This window comes from Phyllobates terribilis, unplaced genomic scaffold (genome assembly GCF_046119375.1).
Source record: "Phyllobates terribilis strain yellow unplaced genomic scaffold, ASM4611937v1 Scaffold_11__3_contigs__length_659146591, whole genome shotgun sequence".
Taxonomy (NCBI): domain Eukaryota; kingdom Metazoa; phylum Chordata; class Amphibia; order Anura; family Dendrobatidae; genus Phyllobates; species Phyllobates terribilis.
In genome coordinates, this window is record NW_027362771.1 from 574,317,112 (window position 1) to 574,337,462 (window position 20,351).

The 20,351-nt window shown below is 44.7% G+C and overlaps 6 non-coding genes across 6 annotated transcripts; all 6 read right to left on the reverse strand.

The window, feature by feature from the left end:
* Positions 1 to 3,115: 3,115 nt before the first annotated feature.
* LOC141167825 (U4 spliceosomal RNA) lies at positions 3,116 to 3,255 on the reverse strand. The gene has a single exon (XR_012251613.1). It is a non-coding gene; the product is annotated as a U4 spliceosomal RNA (small nuclear RNA).
* Positions 3,256 to 7,224: 3,969 nt separating this feature from the next.
* LOC141168297 (U4 spliceosomal RNA) lies at positions 7,225 to 7,364 on the reverse strand. Its single transcript, XR_012252038.1, has one exon. It is a non-coding gene; the product is annotated as a U4 spliceosomal RNA (small nuclear RNA).
* Positions 7,365 to 8,151: 787 nt separating this feature from the next.
* TRNAK-UUU (transfer RNA lysine (anticodon UUU)) lies at positions 8,152 to 8,224 on the reverse strand. The gene has a single exon. It is a non-coding gene; the product is annotated as a tRNA-Lys (tRNA).
* Positions 8,225 to 12,683: 4,459 nt separating this feature from the next.
* Positions 12,684 to 12,823, reverse strand: LOC141168181 (U4 spliceosomal RNA). Its single transcript, XR_012251928.1, has one exon. It is a non-coding gene; the product is annotated as a U4 spliceosomal RNA (small nuclear RNA).
* Positions 12,824 to 19,128: 6,305 nt separating this feature from the next.
* Positions 19,129 to 19,268, reverse strand: LOC141168215 (U4 spliceosomal RNA). Its single transcript, XR_012251960.1, has one exon. It is a non-coding gene; the product is annotated as a U4 spliceosomal RNA (small nuclear RNA).
* Positions 19,269 to 20,054: 786 nt separating this feature from the next.
* Positions 20,055 to 20,127, reverse strand: TRNAK-UUU (transfer RNA lysine (anticodon UUU)). The gene has a single exon. It is a non-coding gene; the product is annotated as a tRNA-Lys (tRNA).
* Between the last annotated feature and the right edge of the window lie 224 nt (positions 20,128 to 20,351).

A 20,351-nucleotide genomic window follows, 5' to 3' on the forward strand; every position in this document is an offset into this window, starting at 1 on the left:
TGATTGTTTAAAACTTCCCAGCTCCGGACACAGCGCAGCGCTTCTGTGACAAGTGAAAGCTGTCGGCACAGAAGCCCTGCGCTGTGTCCGGAGCTGGGAAGACACTGCGATGTGTCAGAAAAGTTCGCTAGGTTCTGTCTGTCTCCGCTGCTGGAAATACGCTGCGCTGTGTCCCAGGCCTGAGAAGACACAGCGCAGCGATGTGTCAGTTTCAGCACAGAAGCGCTGACTGTCTGGACCTACCGCCGCCGTATTTTAACTCCCTCCACCTTATATTAACTCCCACATGGCAGAGATACGGCCACGGCAGCTTATTAACGCCCCCAGAGTATCCCCGCATGTCAATTTCTGAAAGTTCAAAAACATTACCGGCGTATAAGACGACCCCAGACTAGACAGAAGATTTTTCAGTCTTCAAAAGTCGTCTTATACGCCGGAATATACGGTATATATTGAATAAATATATTTAAATAAATCGTATTTTCTCAGTTTAAGAAGAAAAAAATAGATATACATATAATATCTATATTTAAATACATATTATATATATATCATTTTATATACATATATTTAAATATATATTATAATATTTAAAGAAAAAATAAAAATTATGTGCATATATATATATATATATATATATATATATATATATAATCTTTAACATTTTTTAGATTTTTCAAAAAATGTTCATATCTAATATTTATAATATTTAAAGAAGAAATAAAAATATATTTATATATACATATATATCCAAAAAAGACAAAGGCAGCAGCACTCCATTGTTCAATATAGGGCGAACTTTTTCAAGCTGGAAAAAGTTTCACATTTTGAACGAAACGTTGCCCTGACGTGATGGGTCAATAAATCCCCCTATATTGGACTATGGAGCGCTGCCTTTGTCTTTGCTGGACGTCTTGAGGTTTGGTTTTGCCTGTAAGGCGTATTTAGCACCCAATTGTTTTTGTAATAACTTTGCTAGTGCTGCACCTGTATTTTTCTAATTATATATTCATATAAATAAATATAAATATATATATATATATACACACACATATGTACAGTATATATAGAATTTTTTCATGTATTGTTTTACATTTTCTGATATGTATATATATATACACATATACTATCAGTACTATTTTGGGGTCTATATGACTTTTTTTATCTCTTATTATTCCATCATATTTTGGGAGGTGACCAAAAAAATCCCAGAGAATTTGCCATTTACACTTTCTTCTGTTTTGGTGCACGCCGTATATAATAAATAGTATTTTATATATGTACCCAGCGATAACAAATGTGTTAATTTTTTATTTATTTTTGGAAAAGTGGGTGTTTGATCTTTATACACACAGATATATATACAGTGCTGGCCAAAAGTATTGGCACCCCTGCAATTCTGTCAGATAGTACTCAGTTTCTTCCTGAAAATGATTGCAATCACAAATTCGTTGGTATTATTCTCTTCATTTAATTTGTCTTCAATGAAAAAAACACAAAAAGAATTGTCCTAAAGCCAAATTGGATATAATTCCACACCAAACCTAAAAAAGGGGGTGGGCAAAAGTATTGGCACCCTTTGAAAAATCATGTGATGCTTCTCTAATTCGTGTAATTAACAGCACCTGTAACTTACCTGTGGCACCTAACAGGTGTTGGCAATAACTAAATCACACTTGCAGCCAGTTAACATGGATTAAAGTAGACTCAACCTCTGTCCTGTGTCCTTGTGTGTACCACATTGAGCATGGAGAAAAGAAAGAAGACCAAAGAACTGCCTGAGGACTTGAGAAACCAAATTGTGAGGAAGCATGAGCAATCTCAAGGCTACAAGTCCATCTCCAAAGACCTGAATGTTCCTGTGTCTTCCGTGCGCAGTGTCATCAAGAAGTTTAAAGCCCATGGCACTGTGGCTAACCTCCCTAGATGTGGACGGAAAAGAAAAATTGACGAGAGATTTCAACGCAAGATTGTGCGGATGGTGGATAAAGAATCTCGACTAACATCCAAACAAGTTCAAGCTGCCCTGCAGTCCGAGGGTACGACAGTGTCAACCCGTACTATCCGTCGACATCTGAATGAAAAGGGACTGTATGGTAGGATACCCAGGAAGACCCCACTTCTTACCCCGAGACATAAAAAAGCCAGGCTGGAGTTTGCCAAAACTTACCTGAGAAAGCCTAAAACGTTTTGGAAGAATGTTCTCTGGTCAGATGAGACAAAAGTAGAGCTTTTTTGGAAAAAGCATCAACATAGAGTGTACAGGAAAAAAAAAAGAGGCATTCAAAGAAAAGAACGCGGTCCCTACAGTCAAACATGGCGGAGGTTCCCTGATGTTTTGGGGTTGCTTTGCTGCCTCTGGCACTGGACTGCTTGACCGTGTGCATGGCATTATGAAGTCTGAAGACTACCAACAAATTTTGCAGCATAATGTAGGGCCCAGTGTGAGAAAGCTGGGTCTCCCTCAGAAGTCATGGGTCTTCCAGCAGAACAATAACCCAAAACACACTTCCAAAAGCACTATAAAATGGTTTTAGAGAAAGCACTGGAGACTTCTAAGGTGGCCAGCAATGAGTCCAGACCTAAATCCCATAGAACACCTGTGGAGAGATCTCAAAATGGCAGTTTGGAGAAGGCACCCTTCAAATATCAGGGACCTGGAGCAGTCCAGCAGAGCATTGTAAGAAACTCATTGATGGTTACCGGAAGCGGTTGTTCGCAGTTATTTTGGCTAAAGGTTGTGCAACCAAGTATTAGGCTGAGGGTGCCAATACTTTTGTCCGGCCCTTTTTTGGAGTTTTGTGTGAAATGATCAATGATTGATTTTTGCTTCATTCTCTTTTGTGTTTTTTCCTTGCAAGCAAATTAAATGAAGAGAATAATACCAAAGAATTTGTGATTGCAATTAGTTTCAGGAAGAAACTGAGTATTATCTGACAGAATTGCAGGGGTGCCAATACTTTTGGCCAGCACTGTATATATATATATATATATAATTCTTCCTGCATGGAACAAGTTCTCATTGGCATAAAAATATACCTGAAATGTTGTAATTTCTAGAATATTGATCCTACAGCACATGGCCGATTCAGATCTATCTCAACCACCTATTCAGTCTCCTGGGAGACTGTCAAAAATTGCCATGCTGACTGTATTACGAGCCCTCATGGCGGGGTATTGGGAAAAGTTTTCAACTAGCAATAATCACGCCTCGGATAAACCTCATGGGCTATGATACTGCCACTGCGCAAAGCTGGAGGCCATCTGTGAGGAGCTGCGGCCTCCGGATCTGGGGCTCTGTCTACACTGAGGAGAGACAAAGTCATTAGGGGGCTGTGGGAGCAAAGGATTCTGGGAGTAGATATGCTAATAACACCCCTCCCCTAAATCTGTAATGGAAGAAAGAAAAGCCCCCCAGGCTGGGGGAGGGGAGAGGGTTTATCCTCCATCTGACCATAGTGTCACCACCTCCTGCTATACAGACTGTCTGCTCCTGTGTCCTGGGGGAACCTTCACTTATGTGTTAGAGGATTGCATTACCAGGGACTTCCTGATGATGGCGAAAGAAGAGCAGCTGAGAAGCAATACTGTCATGCTGTGACCATATAATAACAAATAGTGATTAAATACCGCCATATATTAACCCTCCCTATCGATCCTACCTTCAAATTATCTGCTAACCTTAAAGGTTCACATACTTTTGTCACTCACAGACATGTGAGATTGGATTATTTTCTTTAAAAAAAAGTGTAAAAGTTTAATGTTTTGGACTCATTTGATTTGGTTCTTCATCCACTTGTGAAAAGCTGATGTCGTTTTAGGTCAAATTTATGCAGAAATTAGGAAAATTCTGATGTGGGGAAAGATACTAAGAGGGTCTCATAATGAACTGGGGGTGGGAGAGGACGCTATCAATGACATGTTATGAAATAGGGGTGGAAGAGAACACTAAACAGGGACTTTGATGAATTGGGGGTCGGGGAGGCTGTTACCAGAAGCTTATAATGAAAAAAACCTAAAAAATAGTGACTGTACCATAAACACCCAATAATACCAAATAGTGACTGAATAATACCACAATACTATGAACACACAAAAGCAAATAGTGACTGTAACACCGCCATAACATGACCATATAATAGCACCCCAAAACCATAACATGACTCTATTTGGAGTAATCTCCAGAGAACAGCTGACAAGATATTAATTCTGTAATTGATTCTCCATATTTCTTTGCTTAATCTTTTGGCCTTAGGCACTGGCGTACCGCCAATGGCGGCAGGCCACACCACTGCTATGGGGCCCCTTGAGCCGTGGGGCCGCAACGGCCCATCACTGCAGCAGGCCCTCACCGCACTGTGCCCCGTCTCTGCCCGTTAGCACCAGTACTGCCCGCCCACACAGAATAATGGGGGTGGGAGCATCTACTGACTTGCTGATGGCCGGAGGGGGGGCCTAGTGCAAGCAATGATGATGGTGGAGGGAGCGTCAGCAGACATTTCCACCCCCATCATTCTTGCTCGTTGTCTGACGTGTCAGAGCATCGGGCGCAATGACGTCATTACAGGGTGCCCGCTGCTCCGAGATGTCCGGCGCTTCCCACCGCACGCTGAGGAGACCGGAGCATCAGGTGGAACCAGGAGAGGTGAGTACTGTATTTTTTTTTTAAATCAGTGACCGTTGGCCATAATACAGTATGAGGAGTGCAATATACTGTATGTAGGACCATGGGGGTGCATTATACTGTATGAAGGATCATGCGGGTGCATAGTACCGTATGGAGTAACATGATGGCGCATACTACTGTATGTAGGATCATGGGGGTGCATTATATCATATGGCGTACCATGGGGGTACATTATGCTGTATGGAGGACCATGGGGGCACATTATACTGTATGGAGGATCATGGGGTGCATTCTACTGTATGGAGGACCATTGGGGTGCATACTGCTGTATGGAGGATAATGGGGGTGCATTATATTGTATGGAGGATCTTGGCCATGCATACTACTGTATGGAGAATCAAGGGGGTACATACTACTGTATGGAGGATCATGAGGGTGCATTTTACTGTATGGAGGATCATGGTTGTGCATACTACTGTATGGAGGACCATGGGAGTGCATACTACTGTATGGAGAACCATGGGGGTGTATACTACTGTATGGAGGATCATGGGGGTGCATACTACTGTATGGAGGATCATGGGGGGTATATACTACTGTATGGAGAACCATGGGTGTGCATACTACTGTATGGAGGATCATGGGGGTGCATACTGCTGTATGGAGAACCATGGGGGTGCATACTACTGCATGGAGGACCATGTGGGGCGCATTATATTGTGGGAAGGACCATGGGCGTGCATTATACTGTTTGGAGGATCACGGTGGGTGCATTATATTGTGTGGAGGACCATGGGGGTGCATTATACTGTATAGAGGACCATAGGGGTGCATCAGGCCTGGCGTCAGCACCTGGCGCACTCGGGCAAGTGCGGGGGCCACTCGCCATCAGGCACCCCGGCGCGCTATGAGGCCTGTGGGCGGGGGAGTCTGATGCCAGCGCTTGCGACTGCCCTCCCCCCACTCGCTTGCTCAGGACCCCGGCACAATACTTACCTCTCCCCATTCCTCCACAGATTCTGTATCTTCCGCTTCTCCTGACTGTGATGTCTCAGGTCAGATGGCGAGATGACGTCTTTCCAGAGCGCCCTCTCCTGAGCAGTCACAGCGCAGAGAGCAGGAAGAATGCAACGCTGAGGAGTCCGGAGTAGAGTAGCGGCAGCAGCAGCAGGAGAGATGAGGTGAGGTGAGTATTCTATTTTTTTCATTTAATAGGGGCATGGAGCATTGTTGGGGGGCCCAGCCTGCATGGAGCATTAGATGAGGCCAAGCCTGCATGGAGCATTATATGGGGACAATACAGCATGGAGCATTATATGGGGTCCATTCTGCATGGCACATTATATGGGGCCCAGTATTCTGCATGGAGCATCATATGGGGCCATTTTTCTGAATGGAGCATTATATGGGGCTCATAATACTCTATGGAGGACTATATGGGGCTCATATACTGTATGGAGGACTATGTGGGGCCCATAATATTGTATGGAGGACTATATAGGGCCCATAATACTGTATGGAGGACTATACTGTCCGGTCTGCACTGTGCGCTGCAAGCATTCGCCGGTTTCTGAGATATTGTAGAATTTACAATAGATATCACTCATGAAATGTAAGAAGTGAGTGACATCTTTGCATTGTATTATATCTACATTCCTCTACCTCATCTGTGCATCATGAATCGTGGTATGTGTTAAAGGGGCCCACTGAGACGCTTTCGAGCAGGGCCCACGAAAACCTGGAGCCGGCCCTGGGGATCATTATACTGTATGGAGGACCATGGGGGTAAATTATTCTGTATGGCTGTATGGAGGACTATGGGGGTGCATTAATTTGTATGTAGGACCATGGGGGTGCATTATATTGTATGGAGGACCATGGGGAGTGCACTATATTTTATGGAGGATCGTGGGGAATGCATTATACTATATGGAAAGTTAGGGGGGACGCATTATACTATATGGAAGGCTATGTGGGGGTCCATTATACTGTATGCAAGCAATTATACAGTGTGAAGGTTTGTGTGGGGGCCATCTTACTGTTTGGAGGGCTAGTGCGGGCCATTATACAGTCGGGAGAGGTGTGGGGCCATTATACTGTATGTAGGGCTGTGTGGGGGTCACACTTGGGGGATCATACTGTGTTAGGGTCACCATATGTTGCCTTGGGAGTTGAAGTCGGGTACAGTAGGGTCATTTTACTGCGCATGTGGAAGCTAATGTGGAGGAATTCACCATGGGGGTATCATACTGTGTTTGGGGGGCACTTTTGTTGGCATCATACTTTATGGGGACAATGAAAGAGGAATCTGGGACTTCACCAGGAGGAAAATTACTAAGTAAAGGCTGGAAGGTTGTGAGATCTGCTCTTCTGCACCCCCGACAATTATTACTTTTTTTTTGGTGGTGGGGGTGGCAATTATAACTTCTTCTGTGGGGCCCCATGATTTCTATGTACGCCCTTAGACTTATGGAAGTACAACGTTATATATAATTCTCAGCCCGACAAATACAACAAACAGCTCCAATACAACTGTATATAGAATTACTCCAGTTAAACAGCAATAACTCTTTTTCTGCTATTAACCACCTACTCAGTCTCCTGGGAGACTGTCAAAAATTGCCATGCTGACTGTATTACGAGCCCTCATGGTGGGGTATTGGGAAAAGTTTTCAACTAGCAATAATCACGCCTCGGATAAACCTCAAGGGCTATGATACTGCCACTGCGCAAAGCTGGAGGCCATCTGTGAGGAGCTGCGGCCTCCGGATCTGGGGCTCTGTCTACACTGAGGAGAGACAAAGCCATTAGGGGGCTGTGGGAGCAAAGGATTCTGGGAGTGGATATGCTAATAACACCCCTCCCCTAAGTCTGTAATGGAAGAAACAAAAGCCCCCCAGGCTGGGGGAGGGGAGAGGGTTTATCCTCCATCTGACCATAGTGTCACCACCTCCTGCTATACAGACTGTCTGCTCCTGCGTCCTGGGGAAACCTTCACTTATGTGTTAGAGGATTGCATTACCAGGGACTTCCTGATGATGGCGCTAGAGCAGCTGAGAAGCAATACTGTCATGCCGTGACCATCTAATAACAAATTGTGATTAAATACCGCCATACCAGGACTGCATAATAACACCAAATAAAGACTGTATACCGCCATGCCATGAGCACATTATAATACTAAATAGTGACTCATTTCCGTCATACCAGGAACACATAATAACACCAAATAGGGACTGAATACCGCCACATAGTTCCTCTATACTGACTGTCCACAAGTTCCTACTACGTGGAATATGTAAGGAGCCCTCACTTATGTTCTAGTACATTACATTACCAGTGATCGCCTGTTGTTGGCGCCAAGAGAGCAGCGAACGAGAACAAGGTCACCACCCAAAACTAAATGAAATCAAAGAACAGTAACCGTGATATTTTCCTGAACAGTCGCCATCATTCGTCCTTCCCTAGGTCTCTTATATCCTTTAGAAATAGCGTTTATTGGTTTCATCTTTATTAAAAGCTTCCGCCTGAATGGGGACTTGAACCCTGGACCCTCAAATTAAAAGTCTGATGCTCTACCGACTGAGCTATCCGGGCTTCTGTACATGATCTCTGACACAATGACTTTCTCCTGTATTATCGGCCGTCTGCTCCTCCTTTCTGGTTACAGACTATCACCACTCACCACTATACGTTCTGTCCATTGGTTTCTACGTCCTGGAAGGGAACCGTCTCTTCTGTATTCCAGACCTGTCCAGCAATGCAGAGATGATCCCATAAGAGGCAACGATTGAATTGGGGAGAGGACGCCATCAGGGACTTATAATGAACTGGGGGGTAGGGGAGGATGATATCAGGGACTTATTATGAATTGGGGGAAGACACTAACAGGAGGAGGACGCTATCAAGGACATATTATGAACTAGGGGTGGAAGAGAACACTATACAGGGACTTTTCAATGCATTGCGGTCGGGGAGTCTGTTATCAGGGACTTATGATGAATTGGAGGGGTTGGGTGGAGAATGCCATAAGGGACTTTCAATTAATTGGTGGTGGTGGGAGGATGTTATCAGGTTAGCAAAGCCCACTAGGGGTACAAGAATCCAATGAATTTAAGTAGGGGTAAGCCGGATCAGATTTGGTAAATAAAATCTCACTTTTAATATTCAAGATTAAAATATGGGTACCAATATCTCCAGGGGCGGACACAGACTGTAGTGGGCCCCTGTGCAAGAAATTTTTGGGGGCCCCCCCCCCTGCGCTTCATAAGGCAACAAAGTTATGTAAACATAACCCCCCCATGTGCAGCTCTCATCCCCCCCATGTGCAGCTCACCCCCCCGATGCATCTCTCATCCCCCCCCGTGCATCTCTCATCCCCCCCGTGCATCTCTCACCCCCCATGTGCATCTCTCACCCCCCCATGTGCGTCTCTCACCCCCCCATGTGCATCTCTCACCCCCCCCATGTGCATCTCTCATCCCCCCCATGTGCATCTCTCATCCCCCCCATGTGCATCTCTCATCCCCCCCATGTGCATCTCTCATCCCCCCCATGTGCATCTCTCACCCCCCCCATGTGCATCTCTCACCCCCCCTCATGTGCATCTCTCATCCCCCCAACTCCTAGTTAATTAATTGTATTTAAGAAAAATAAAACTTGTTATACTTACCCCCATGCGATCCCTGCAGAATCCTGGCGCTCGTCCACGTCGCTGCCACCAGGCTCTCCTGACGTTCGGCCATGTGACGGTGCCACATACATAGCCAACAGCTTTTGTTTTGGCCAAAAGATTTTTAAAGCTGCCACTACGATAAGGTAGACTCTTCTGGCAGGGCCCTACTCTAACCTATTAAAATTTTCTTAAAATATCCAATACTCTTTTTAGATATATTTTTATTTAGTTTTCTTTAAGGGAATGTGTCATATACATTTTTTTTTTAAATGACCAATAATACCACATACAGGGAATACCGCCACACCATCACCAGACCACATATTACCACAACATAGTGACCGAATAATACCACACAGAAGGGAGAAAAACTGCCACACCATGACCAGACCACATATTACCACCACATTACTAATATTACCACCACATTACTAATATTACCATAAGTGTCATTATACACAGGAGCTCTATACATGGTATGTATAATGTAAGTGTCCAGGTAATCTAGTGATCACCAGTGACATTATACACAGGAGCTCTGTATATAGTGTCAGTGTACAGGTAATACAGTGATCACCAGTGACATTATACACAGGAGCTCTGTATATAGTGTACAGGTAATACAGGGATCACCAGTGACATTATACACAGGAGCTCTGTATATAGTGTACAGGTAATACATGGATCACCAGTGACATTATACACAGGAGCTCTGTATATATTGTCAGTGTACAGGTAATACAGTGATCACCAGTGACATTATACACAGGAGCTCTGTATATAGTGTCAGTGTACAGGTAATACAGTGATCACCAGTGACATTATACACAGGAGCTCTGTATATAGTGTACAGGTAATACAGTGATCACCAGTGACATTATACACAGGAGCCCGGTACATAGTATATAGTGTAAGTGTACATGTAATGCACTGACTCACTGGTGACGTCTCTAGGTGAAGTCCTTCAGCTACGCTTTCTACCTTCATCCAGCACAGACCGCCATCACGTCTTCCAGCCAGGACTCGTCTCTGCATAAAATAACACAGTTATCTAGAGCACATTCCCCAACTTCTACATTACGCAGCTGAATACAGACGTGCATCCACCATCAATATATGGTTAGTTATTATGCCACCTACCATTCCAAATATAAATTGTAATCCACCACGGTGCCCCCATTAACTGTAAATAGGCACTTAATATATAATTTAATTAGAACCTCTACTCTATACTTCCTGCTCCCCGCATTCATTATTTACATGCACCCCCTGCCCCAATTCATTATATCATGTCCGTGCTCTCCCCACCCCATCGTCATTTATCATTTACTCTCCCCCACCCCACATTCATTATGTGCAGCTCATTATCCCCCTACTCCTAATTCCCCCATGTGCAGCTCATTTTCTCCCAATTCCCCCATGTGCAGCTCTCACCCCCCCATGAGCAGCTCTCACCACCCCCCCATGTGCACATCTCTCATCCCCCTCCCCCACATGTGCCCCTCTCTCATCCCCCTCCCCCACATGTGCCCCTCTCTCATCCCCCTCCCCCACATGTGCCCCTCTCTCATCCCCCTCCCCCACATGTGCCCCTCTCTCATCCCCCTCCCCCACATGTGCACCTCTCTCATCCCCCGCCATGTGCATCTCTTATCTCCCCCCCATGTGCATCTCTTATCTCCCCCCATGTGCATCTCTTATCTCCCCCCCATGTGCATCTCTTATCTCCCCCCATGTGCATCTCTTATCCCCCCCCCACATGTGCACCTCTCTCATCCCCCCCACCCCATGTGCATCTTTTATCATCTCCCCCGCCACGTGCACCTCTCTCATCCCCCTCCCCCCACGTGCACCTCTCTCATCCCCCTCCCCCCACATGTGCACCTCTCTCATCCCCCCCACCCCATGTGCATCTTTTATCATCTCCCCCCACCCCATGTGCATCTTTTATCATCTCCCCCCCCCATGTGCATCTCTTATCACACACACACACACACACACACAGACACACACCTCCCATTCCCCCCACTCCTAGTAAATTGTATTTTGAAAAAAACAAAACTTGTTATACTTACCCCCATGCGATCCCTGCAGAATCCTGGCGCTCGTCCAAATCGCTGACACCAGGTTCTCCTGACTTCCGGCCATGTGACGGCGCCGTCACATGACCGGAAATCAGGGGAATCATGAAGGCGCTGCCGCAGGAGCGCAGCGCAGCGCTGAGATGTCCCGGACCCGGCGCTTAGCATGGGGCCGGGGGCCCCATGAGGAGAGAGACTCACAAGAGGGGGCCCCCAACGGGGCTCCAAGGGGGCCCCTACCGGCTGGGCCCCACACTGGAGTCAGGGCAGACATGCCCTGATGGCGGCCCTGCTGGAGGCTGGAGGGGCCCCCTCTCCCTCGGGGCCCCCGTTCAATGAACCGGCTGCACGGGCGGTAGTTCCGCCCCTGAATATCTCACAATGACATATACAGATATTAAAGTGACAAAGTGAACTTGTCCTCAATTATAAAATAGTTGGATCTTACCATCAGAAGTTTTCAATCAGCAAAAACATCACACAGGAGGGAGAAAAGGGAAATAAAGTCAGACAGGTAAAGCTACGTTCCCTGTCGTGCCCAATGCAATATCTCCCCGTCCTGACAAGGACAGTGCCCGAGTGCGACCTATCCCTCTAATAATGTCCTTGTACAAACCCTCCATACGCATTTCATCAACCTGTAACGGGAGACTCCTCAGGGGAGAAGAATGTATATAAAGGCAATAGATTATGTAACAGTATCACAGCCCCTTTATGTGGCAGAGTGCTGACAATAGCAGAGTGCTGACAGAATGCTGACAGAGTGCTGACAAGAGTGCTGTGCAGCACATGGAGCAAATGCTTCATAATCTATTCCCTTTATATACATTCATCTCCCCTGAGGAGCCCCCATTACAGGACACCATCAGGGACTTATAATGATAACAACTAATAATAGTGAATGAATAGCACTGTATCATAGACACATAATAGTATCACATAGTGGCTGAATATCGCTATACCATGAACATAATATAACAGCAAACAGTTTTTGAATACCGCCAAACCATGAAAATATAGAAACACCAAACAATGACTTTATTACCGCCATACCATGACCACATAATAACAAAAACAACTAAAACATGACTCCATATGGAGAAATCTCCGGGGAAGCAGCTGACTAAATAGTAATCCTGTAATTGATCCCGCACGTTTCTTTGCTGATTCTCTTGTCCTCAGGGAAGTGAAATGTCACTTATAATTCTCAGCCCCACATGTAACATACGGCTCCAATACAACTGTATACACGTAACTATCTCCGATAAACACTTCTTTTAATACTAACACCATTATTCAATCCCCTGGGAGACCGTCAAAAATTGCCATGCTGACTGTATTACGAGCCCTCATGGCGGGGTATTGGGAAAAGTTTTCAACTAGCAATAATCACGCCTCGGATAAACCTCATGGGCTATGATACTGCCACTGCGCAAAGCTGGAGGCCATCTGTGAGGAGCTGCGGCCTCCGGATCTGGGGCTCTGTCTACACTGAGGAGAGACAAAGTCATTAGGGGGCTGTGGGAGCAAAGGATTCTGGGAGTGGATATGCTAATAACGCCCCTCCCCTAAGTCTGTAATGGAAGAAAGAAAAGCCCCCCAGGCTGGGGGAGGGGAGAGGGTTTATCCTCCATCTGATCATAGTGTCACCACCTCCTGCTATACAGACTGTCTGCTCCTGTGTCCTGGGGGAACCTTCACTTATGTGTTAGAGGATTGCATTACCAGGGACTTCATAGAATCATAGAATCATAGAATGGTAGAGTTGGAAGGGACCTCCTGGGTCATCTGGTCCAACCCCCTGCTCAAAGCAGGATTCACTAGATCATCTCAGACAGATGTCTGTCCAGCCTCTGTTTGAAGACGTCCATTGAAGGGGAACTCACCACCTCTCGTGGCAGCCTGTTCCACTCGTTAATCACCCTAACTGTCAAAAAGTTTTTTCTAATATCTAATCTGTGTCTCCTCCCATTTGGTTTCATCCCATTGCTTCTAGTCTTTCCTTGTGCAAATGAGAATAAAGCTGATCCTTCTACAATGTGACAGCCCTTGACATATTTGTAGACAGCTATTAAGTCTCCTCTCAGTCTTCTTTTTTGCAAGCTAAACATTCCCAAATCCTGCAACTGTTCCTCATAGGACATGGTTTGCAGACCAGTCACCATTCTGGTCGCTCTTCTCTGAACTTGCTCCAGTTTGTCGATGTCTTTTTTAAAATGTGGTGCCCAAAACTGTACACAGTATTCCAGATGAGGTCTGACCAAAGAGGAGTAAAGACCGATAATGACTTCACGTGATCTAGACTGTATGCTTCTGTTAATACATCCCAGAATTGTATTTGCCTTTTTTGCTGCTGCATCACACTGTTGACTCATGTTCAGTCTATGATCTATTAGTATACCTAAGTCTTTTTCACATGTACTGTTGCTTAGCTCTATTCCTCCCATTCTGTATATGCTTTTTTCATTTTTATTGCCCAGATGTAGTACTTTGCATTTTTCCCTGTTAAAAACCATTCTGTTGGTTGCTGCCCACTGCTCCAGTTTATTTAGGTCTTTTTGAATCCTCTCTCTCTCTTCTCTAGTATTAGCTATCCCTCCTAGCTTTGTGTCATCAGCAAATTTAATCAGTTTACCCTCAATTCCTTCATCTAAATCATTGATAAAGATGTTGAACAATACAGGTCCCAGGATGGAGCCCTGTGGTACCCCACTTGAGACATTCATCCAGCTGGATGTGAAGCCATTTACAACCACCCTTTGAGTCCGATCACTAAGCCAGTTATGAATCCACCTAACAGTTGCCTGGTCCATTGCATACTTGGTCATTTTTTCAATAAGGATGGTGTGAGATACTTTGTCAAATGCTTTGCTGAAGTCAAGATATACTATATCTACAGCATTTCCCTGATCCACCCAGTCAGTGATTCTGTCATAGAAGGAAATTAAGTTAGTCTGACATGACTTGTTAGTTACAAACCCATGCTGACTCTGGTTAATCACTTCATTCTTATCCATGTACTTACATACATGTTGTTTAATAATTTGTTCAAAGATCTTTCCTGGTATAGAAGTCAGACTCACCGGCCTATAGTTCCCTGGGTCCACCTTCTTCCCCTTTTTGAAGATAGGAACAACATTTGCTCTTCTCCAGTCTTCTGGGACTTCTCCTGTTCTCCAAGAATTTTCAAAGATTATGGAGAGTGGTTCTAAAATTTCTTCTACGATCTCCTTCAGTACTCTGGGGTGTAATTCATCTGGACCTGGAGACTTGAACTCATTTATGTTAGCTAAATATTCCCTCACAATCTTTCTGTTTACAGATAACTTGGATTCCTCTATTCCTTTAAAAGGACAGTGAAGATCAGTTGATGTTACATTTTCTTTCTGAGAGAAAACAGATGCAAAATAGGAATTAAAAAGTTCGGCCTTCTCAACATCCTCTCTTACCATTTCTCCATTTTCATCCTGTAAAAATCCTATAGCATCTTTGACTTTTCTTTTACTTTTGACATACCCCCAAAATCCTTTTTTATTGCTTTTGACATCTCTTGCAAGCCTTAATTCATTGTCAGCTTTAGCTAACCTGATACGTGCCCTGCAGGATCTGCAGACTGCATTATAATCTTCTTTAGATATGCCTCCCTCTTTCCATTTAATAAACATTTCTTTCTTTCTTTTTAGCATGTGTTTAAGTTCTGTGTTCATCCATCCTGGTTTCCTTAAATGCTTCCCATTCTTCCTACTTTTCGGGATCGTTAACGATTGTGCTTTGAGAATCTCATTTTTAAAAATTTCCCATCCTTCCTGGACATTTTTGTCCTTAAGGACATCCAGCCATTGGATCCCTCCTATTCTCTTTCTGAGTCTCTTAAAATCTGCCTTTCTAAAATCTAACCTTGAAGTTTGAGTCTTCACATGTCTTCCTCCTCTAGTTATCCAAAATTCTATAATAGCATGATCACTGCCTCCTAGGGTCCCAGCCACCTTTACCTCCTCAACCATTTCCTCCCTGTTTATAAGGATTAGATCCAAAGTAGCAGATCCCATTGTTTTCTCCCCTACCTTTTGGAAGATAAAGTTGTCAGCAAGAGAGGATAAGAAATTGCTTGACCTGTTAGTTTTACTTGAGAGAGATTCCCAACAAATGTCTGGATAGTTGAAATCTCCCATGACCACTACATCATATTTTTTGGAGAACTTGGTCATTTGATACATAAAGAGTTCATCCATATCTTCAGCTTGCCCAGGTGGCCTGTAGTAAATGCCTACAATGGTGTCCTTTCCGTTGTTCTCTCCTTGTATTCTTACCCAAACAGTTTCCACAGAACTCCCAGTCTCTGAAGCTTCAATCTCTGTGCAGATATACGCTTTTCTAACATACAATGCAACACCTCCTCCTCGTTTATCAAGTCTGTTTCTTGCAAATATGTTGTATCCTTTTAGCCTTTTATTCCAATCATGTGTATCGTCCCACCAAGTTTCAGTGATTCCAATGACATCATATTCCTTTTCCTGCATTAGTAGTTCCAATTCTCCTTGTTTGTTGCCCATGCTTTGTGCATTTGTATAAAAACATTTTAGTTTGTGATTGGTTTCTCTTCCTCCCATATTTTTATCATTTAGATTTTTTTGTCTTTGTTCTTCTTTTCCACTTCCAGTAGCAGAGATCTCAATAGTATTTGTCAGCTGTATGGCTTTTTCTGGCCTTTTGCTTCCCTTCCCACATTGTTCTAGTTTAAAGCTCTCCTGATGAGTGTAGCAAGGCGACTTCCAAATACATGTTTTCCAGTCTTCGTAAGGTGCACCCCATCTCTAGCAAGTAGTCCATCGTATAGGTAATTCATTCCATGATCCAGAAATCCAAATCCTTGTTGACGGCACCATCGACGTAGCCAGTTGTTCACCTGTAGAATCTTATTCCACCTCATTGTTCCATGGCCATCCACTGGGAGGATGGATGAGAAGACCACCTGCGCTCCCAATTCTTTCACTTTCTTGCCTAAGTCTTCAAAGTCACTGCAGATGGTTTCCAGGTCTTTTCCTGCGGTGTCATTTGTCCCCACATGTATTAGCAGGAATGGGTAGTGATCTGTAGGTCTGAAGAGTCTTGATATCCTGTCAGACACATCTTTAATTTTTGCTCCTGGAAGACAGCACATTTCTCTTGAGGTTATGTCCGGTCTGCAGATAGCGGCCTCTGTTCCTCTTAACAGGGAATCCCCCATGACCACCACTCTCCGTTTTTTCTTCACAACATTCTTCTTTCTCCATCCAGGAGGATTCTGAGGGCTTACAAGGTTATTCATTGCTGGCAAAGTCTTATTTTGCTGTATTTCTTCATGGTTCTCCTGCGTGAGAGCCTGGTACAGGTTCCTGAGCAGTATGGGTGCTGACTGCCTCTCGATCCTCCTGCTTCTGTGGGTCACATGCTTCCATTCCTCTGTTTCATCAGGTGCAGTTCGAATTTCTTCTCTTTCTGAATCATGAAGAGATAATTCTGCTCTGTCTAAGAACTCTTCACCTTCCTTAATGATTTTCAAGGTAGTTAACCTCTCTTCTAGATTTCGCAACTTTTCCTCCAACAGGGACACAAGCTGCATTTCTGGCACGTGAAGTTTGGCTTTTCCACTGGCAAGTCTGTGAACATGTAGCAGGATATGCAGCTCACCAACTGGCTCCTGGACTCTTCCATGTTCTTACTGTTAATGTTCTGAAAACAGTGAAAAAAGCTTAAAAAAACCTTTAAAATGCCTACCGGCGCGCGATTTACCGATGTCCTCTTTCCAGCTCCAACAGCCAAAATCCAGTGTTCTTTGAGCTCGTGGAGACTCTTCACTTACCCCAAAATGCAGTGGGAATATGCAAATTATCTCCTGAGGACTCTTACCCTGGTTTACCGATGTTCTCTTTCCAGCTCCAACAGCCAAAATCCAGTGTTGTTTGAGCTCGCGGAGACTCTTCACTTAACCCAAAATGCAGTGGGAATATGCAAATAATCTCCTCAGGACTCATCCCCTGGTTTACTGATGTCCTCTTTCCAGCTCCTACAGCCAAAATCCAGTGTTCTTTGAGCTCGCAGAGACTCTTCACTTACCCCAAAATGCAGTGGGAATATGCAAATTATCTCCTCAGGACTCCTCCCCTGGCTACTTACTTCTCCCCATTCCTCCACAGATCCTGTATCTTCCGCTTCTCCTGACTGTGATGTCTCAGGTCAGATGGCGAGATGACGTCTTTCCAGCGCGCCCTCTCCTGAGCAGTCACAGCGCAGAGAGCGGGAAGAATGCAACGCTGAGGAGTCCGGAGTAGAGTAGCTGCAGCAGCAGCAGGAGAGATGAGGTGAGGTGAGTATTCTATTTTTTTCATTTAATAGGGGCATGGAGCATTGTAAGGGGGCCCAGCCGGCATGGAGCATTGTAGGGGGGCCCAGCCTGCATGGAGCATTAGATGAGGCCCAGCCTGCATGGAGCATTATATGGGGCCCATACAGCATGGAGCATTATATGGGGCCCATTCTGCATGGCGCATTATATGGGGCCCAGTATTCTTCATGGAGCATCATATGGGGCCATTTTTCTGCATGGAGCATTATATGGGGCTCATAATACTGTATGGAGCATTATATGGGTCTCATAATACTGTATGGAGGACTATATGGGGCTCATAATACTATATGGAGGACTATATGGGGCTCATAGTACTGTATGGAGGACTATATTGTCCGGTCTGCACTGTGCGCTGCAAGGATTCGCCGGTTTCTGAGATATTGTAGAATTTACAATAGATATCACTCATGTAATGTAAGAAGTGAGTGAAATCTTTGCATTGCATTATATCTACATTCCTCTACCTCATCTGTGCATCATGAATCGTGGTATGTGTTAAAGTGGCCCACTGAGACGCTTTCGAGCAGGGCCCACGAAAACCTGGAGCCGGCCCTGGGGATCATTATACTGTATGGAGGACCATGGGGGTACATTATTCTGTATGGCTGTATGGAGGACCATGGGGGTGCATTAATTTGTATGTAGGACCATGGGGGTGCATTATATTGTATGGAGGACCATGGGGAGTACACTATATTTTATGGAGGATCATGGGGAATGCATTATACTATATAGAGAGTTATGGGGGACGCATTATACTATATGGAAGGCTATGTGGGGGTCCATTATACTGTATGCAAGCAATTATACAGTGTGAAGGTTTGTGTGGGGGCCATCTTACTGTTTGGAGGGCTAGTGCGGGCCATTAAACTGTATGTAGGGCTGTGTGGGGGTCACACTTGGGGGATCATACTGTGTTAGGGTCACCATATGTTGCCTTGGGAGTTGAAGTGGGGTACAGTAGGGTCATTATACTGCGCATGTGGAGGCTAATGTGGAGGAATTCACCATGGGGGTATCATACTGTGTTTGGGGGGCACTTTTGTTGGCATCATACTTTATGGGGACAATGAGAGAGGAATCTGGGACTTCACCAGTAGGAAAATTGCTAAGTAAAGGCTGGAAGGTTGTGAGATCTGCTCTTCTGCACCCCCGACTACTATTATATTTTTTGGGGGGTGGCAATTATAACTTCTTCTGTGGTGCCCTATGATTTCTATGTACGCCCTTAACCTTATGGAAGTACAACTTCACATACAATTCTCAGCCCAACACTTTCAAGTCCATTACAACTGTATATAGAATTACTCCAGTAAAACCGGAATAACTCTTTGTCTACTATTAACCACCTATTCAGTCTCCTGGGAGACTGTCAAAAATTGCCATGCTGACTGTATTACGAGCCCTCATGGTGGGGTATTGGGAAAAGTTTTCAACTAGCAATAATCACGCCTCGGATAAACCTCATGGGCTATGATACTGCCACTGCGCAAAGCTGGAGGCCATCTGTAAGGAGCTGCGGCCTCCGGATCTGGGGCTCTGTCTACACTGAGGAGAGACAAAGTCATTAGGGGGTTGTGGGAGCAAAGGATTCTGGGAGTGGATATGCTAATAAACCCCTCCCCTAAGTCTGTAATGGAAGAAAGAAAAGCCCCCCAGACTGGGGGAGGGGAGAGGGTTTATCCTCCATCTGACCATAGTGTCACCACCTCCTGCTATACAGACTGTCTGCTCCTGCGTCCTGGGGAAACCTTCAATTATGTGTTAGAGGATTGCAATACCAGGGACTTCCTGATGATGGCGCTAGAGCAGCTGAGAAGCAATACTGTCATGCTGTGACCATATAATAACAAATAGTGATTAAATACCGCCATACCAGGAACACATAATAACACCAAATAGGGGCTGAATACCGCCATACCATGAGCACATTATAATACTAAATAGTGACTCATTACCGTCATACCAGGAACACATAATAACACCAAATAGGGACTGAATACCGCCACATAGTTTCTCTATACAGACTGTCCACAAGTTCCTACTACGTGGAATATGTAAGGAGCCCTCACTTATGTTCTAGTACATTACATTACCAGTGATCGCCTGTTGTTGGCGTCAAGAGAGCAGCGAACGAGAACAAGGTCACCACCCAAAACTAAATGAAATCAAAGAACAGTAACCGTGATATTTTCCTGAACAGTCGCCATCATTCGTCCTTCCCTAGGTCTCTTATATCCTTTAGAAATAGCGTTTATTGGTTTCATCTTTATTGAAAGCTTCCGCCTGAACAGGGACTTGAACCCTGGACCCTCAGATTAAAAGTCTGATGCTCTACCGACTGAGCTATCCGGGCTTCTGTACATGATCTCTGACACAATGACTTTCTCCTGTATTATCGGCCGTCTGCTCCTCCTTTCTGGTTACAGACTATCACCACTCACCACTATACGTTCTGTCCATTGGTTTCTACGTCCTGGAAGGGAACCGTCTCTTCTGTATTCCAGACCTGTCCAGCAATGCAGAGATGATCCCATAAGAGGCAACGATTGAATTGGAGGGAGGACGTCATCAGGGACT